The sequence below is a fragment of the Quercus suber genome, unplaced genomic scaffold, assembly GCF_002906115.3.
Source record: "Quercus suber isolate HL8 unplaced genomic scaffold, Cork oak 2.0 scaffold_565, whole genome shotgun sequence".
NCBI classification, from domain to species: Eukaryota; Viridiplantae; Streptophyta; class Magnoliopsida; order Fagales; family Fagaceae; genus Quercus; species Quercus suber.
In genome coordinates this window covers 242,437-247,065 of record NW_027070010.1, presented here as the reverse complement: position 1 = coordinate 247,065, position 4,629 = coordinate 242,437, and positions in this window count along the sequence as shown.

Below are 4,629 nucleotides of genomic sequence, written 5' to 3'. Positions count from 1 at the left end.
AAAAAAAAAAAAAAAAAAATTGTAGCGGTTGTAAAAAAGCCACTACTACAAAGAGACTTATAGTAGCATTTGAAAATTTGCTACAATAAACCCTCTCTAATAGCATTTTTTTTGTAAGCGCTACAAAAAAGACCATTGTTATAACTCATCTTTTTTGGAGTGACCCCACCTCATTTTGAAAATATACTAAAAATAAAAGTAGACATGCTTTAATCACTTTTTTTTTTTTTTGGATGTGAAGACTGCAATTTTATTCAAATAACATAATCAAATACAGAATTCTGGATGAGAGCTTGTTTAATGAGACAAGAATTCTCTTCAATCCATACATAAGAATCATCAATGCTAAGAGCATGTTTTGCTAAAAGATGGGTAAGTTTATTTCCTTGCCTCCTTACATGCAAAATAGTAACCAGGCGGAACTCGGTACATAAAATCTGTATTCCAAGGATCAGTGAAGCCACTATTGAAGGTGGATGGGATAGACCACAGATAGCTTAAACCCCTTCAAGAACAAATTCTTGGAAACCTGTCTCCCTAGCAAATTGGAAACCAGCTTCAAAAGTTTTTGCCTCCGCTTCTAAAGGGCCCAAAGGTGCATGAATTCTCTTACTCAAAGCTGCTACAACTCTGCCTTTGTCATCCTAGATAACTACACCCATGCCCACTAAACTATGGTGTTTGCATATTGCTCCATTCACGTTGATCTTAAACACAGGAGACGGTGGTGGAGTCCAATTAGAGTTAAGTACCTCGGGAATAACTGGTGTGGAGCACGTTGTAATTGAGTAGTAGCCCAGGTATTGTGTTGCCCATTGGACTAAAGCTTCCGGGCTTTTCCTTATAACTCCATGTTGAACCCCACTCTGATTACACCACATAGACCAAGCGATAGTGACCACCAAAGTAGCCTTAACATCAGGAAAGGTTTAACCAATTTCCCAAATTGCCCACTGCTGATTTTAACCCCTTTGTTTGAAAGACAGATTACACGGTGCAGCCCCAGAAACAGAGCAAATCTACGGAGCTCCCTTTGCAGTTGCTAAAGTTTTCTTCTTTCTTTTTGGGATTCTCGCATTTTTATTTTTATGTTTTCTTTCTTCTTCTTATTCTTCTTCTTCTTCTTGTAGAAGAGATATGTTGGTGGGTAAAGATATATTTGCTGGGGAATTGGGAAGAAATGGGTGGATGAGAAAAAAGAGTAAAAAGTAAAATAAAAAGTGGGTTAAGTGGTATATGTCATATGTGTCACATCATGTAAGGAGATATATAAAAATAAAAATTACAATTGTGTCAGTACACAACAAATTATCACAATATTTTTTACAATAAAAAAATAGTGATACTCACACAATATATATTTTCTTAACAATTTCATAAAAAAGTTTTCAAAGTAAGTTGTTATTAGTTCTCATCTAGACTTACTATTGATATTATTATCATTTTATCTACCATTAAAAATTTGTCATATAAATTTTATTGTAAAGTTTTTGTGAAAATGTTGTGTGCATAACTTTCATGAAGGGAAAAAATAATTTTAAAAAAGTCGTTACTATACAATAATAATGAGTATAATAATTACAAAAAGAAAAATATAAGTCTCAATAAAAACTTATTGCAAAGATTTATACAACCAAAATTATTAAGTTTAAAAATAACGATGGTGCATTCCACTCTAAGACATTAGTTAAAATTTTTAATTTTTTATAATTTTAAAATTATTAATTATTTACTTATGATGTTATCGGTTCGACTATCAGTTTACCTTGATCTGACAAAAAAAAACCGAAAATCACTCCATTTTTTTAGTTCTGCAACTGATCCGATTTTTAAAACCATGAAATTGTGCCCTTCATGTTCATATATATTTTTTATCACTCTCTCAACACAACTTATAACACAACTCAAAGTTGTATCCTGTGTTAGCTTGCAGAAATGGAGAAGGAAACGAATATTGCCTACAACGCTCATTGTTTGGTGTTATCCTATCCAACCCAAGGCCACCTTAATCCTATGCACGAGTTCTCAAAGCGTTTGAAGCACGAAGGAGTCAAAGTTACTTATGATGTTATCAGTTCGACTATCAATTTACCCTGATCTGACAAAAAAAAAAACCGAAAATCACTCAATTTTTTCAGTTTTGCGACTGATCCGGTTTTTAAAACCATGAAATTGTGACTTTCATGTTCATATATATTTTTATCACTCTCTCAACACAACTTATAACACATCTCAAAGTTGTAACCTGTGTTAGCTAGCACAAATGGAGAAGGAAACGAATATTGCCTACAACGCTCATTGTTTGGTGTTATCCTATCCAACCCAAGGCCACCTTAATCCTATGCACGAGTTCTCGAAGCGTTTGAAGCACAAAGGAGTCAAAGTTACTCTATTTATCACACGCCCCATGTCCAAAACCATTCACAAAGTAGCCAGCTCCATTGCCCTAGAGACCATCTCTGATGGCTTTGATGAAGGTGGGATTGCTCATGCAAAGAGCATCCAGGCCTATTTGGAGCGATTTTGGCAAGTGGGGTCACAAACTCTGGCTGAGCTCCTTGAGAAGCTTTCTAGTTCTAGTTCAGGCAACCCTGTTGATTGTATTGTTTATGATGCTTTCTTGCCATGGGCTCTCAACGTAGACAAAAAGTTTGGCTTAGTTGGTGCTTTTTTTTTTCACTCAATCTTGTGATGTTGATAATATATACTACCATGTCCATAAGGGGTTGCTCAAACTCCCTCTTTCAGAGCCAGAAATTTTGCTTCCAGGGTTGCCACCACTTCAACCTCAGGACATGCCATCTTTAATTTATGTTAGAAACTGAAAGAATATGGACAGACACCCAACGTGAGCATGTACCTCTATTTGCCTCAGATTATAATATCTAGGAGTTATGGAGTAATGGTGTTAGATCATTACACTACCCCACTAAGTCCACTATCCCACTTAATATTAATGGAGTGGTGTGTATATAAACATCAAGAATGGTACCCAATGAGGCATGAACGAATTCTACATTTTCTCATAGTGTTTACAAAGTGTTGTGAGGCTCTTAGGTTGTGGGTTATGTTTGCATCACTCTAGTAATGTGAAACACCGCCGGAAAAACGTTTTGGTTTATGGATTATACAAACTAGAACTTAGAACGTGTTTGAACAGCTGGTCTAAGTGGAGGCTGGCTCTAGACAGCATAGAACAATCTCAAGTGATCATCAGTTTAGACCAAGAGAGATATGCCGAAAAAACCGATTAGTTATATTCCTCTGCTAGTTTCTATTTCTTACATTGGTATCAGAGCGTTTATAGGTTGTTCTCAATTTCATAGGCATATATGATTAGTTCTTAATGCGTTTTATGCTTCTGTGGTATGCTATGAATTTCTATGCATCTCACATTGCCTTCAATGACAAGTTTTGATTCTGAGCATTTCATGCCTTGAAATTAATATATGTTGTTTATATTACATGTATTAATACCTATCTTAAGTTTCGTAGCAAATCTCTAAGTGTGTCATGAGATATAGTTTAACAAAACTTAGAACACCGAAACTTTAAGGACAAAACCGCTTTTATATGATTTCTGTTTGCAAAACATGATTTCGTATTATGAATCTATGTGTTATAAGCTTTAAATTGGTATATGGTACGTTAAAAATGGACTTGAAATGAAGAAGATATGAAACTTTCAAATTTATATCCGAAACTTGTATTTTACCGAAAGATAACTAATGCGGGAGGTTGAAGACAACCATGTGCGCCTGTGGCAGTTCCACTTGCATTAAGGACTAAAGTGACAGCCAATCAAAAATCACAAGAGGGTCCCATAGATGTTTGTTTTATTTAAAAAGAAAAAAAAAAAATTTATTATACACGTGCACCACACTTTTGAAAGTAGTGTAAATGTACAGTGCCTGTGCCATCTTTTTAGGGATCCTTGTCTCTTGTGAATTGTTTTTTTTTTTTTTTTAGGGAAATAATGGAAGGGGAGAGAGGGAAAGAGTTTGTGAAAAATGCATACAAATGGAAGACATTGGCCAAAGAAGCTGTTGACGAAGGTGGAAGTTCTGATAAAAACATTGCAGAGTTTGTAACCAAGTTGGTTCACTCCTAAAAAAAGACCTAGCTAACTTAGTAGCTAAGAGCTTCAGGTGCATTAATTAGTTGCAGTTGTTTCTTCATGAATTGGTGCACTCTGAATGGTAATGCAATAAGGGTTACGCACGGTGGTGTGTAACAGATCGACTTTTTCCATGTAATAATTTTGGCTTCTCAGTTTGGAACTGTGTAAACCAAAATCTATCGTTGGTTGCTTGGTTTTTTCAATTTTTGCATTTCATAAATAAATAAATATAATTAATGTTGACTTTATAAATCCATGTGCATCTGATTTTCGGAGGCGATATTACAATTTACATGTACATTCACCTTATATGAACGGGTTGGTAGATATATCGGATATATAATAAATTTTTTAATATTTTACTGACTATGGGTAAAAGAGTATAATGATTTCAGACATGTCAGAACTCAATTATTAAATTATATATCATTTTTATTTAGGAAAAAAAAATGTGCATAATGTGCTACAACTCACTCATAAGTGAGTTGTAATTAGTAAAAGAGTGTTTA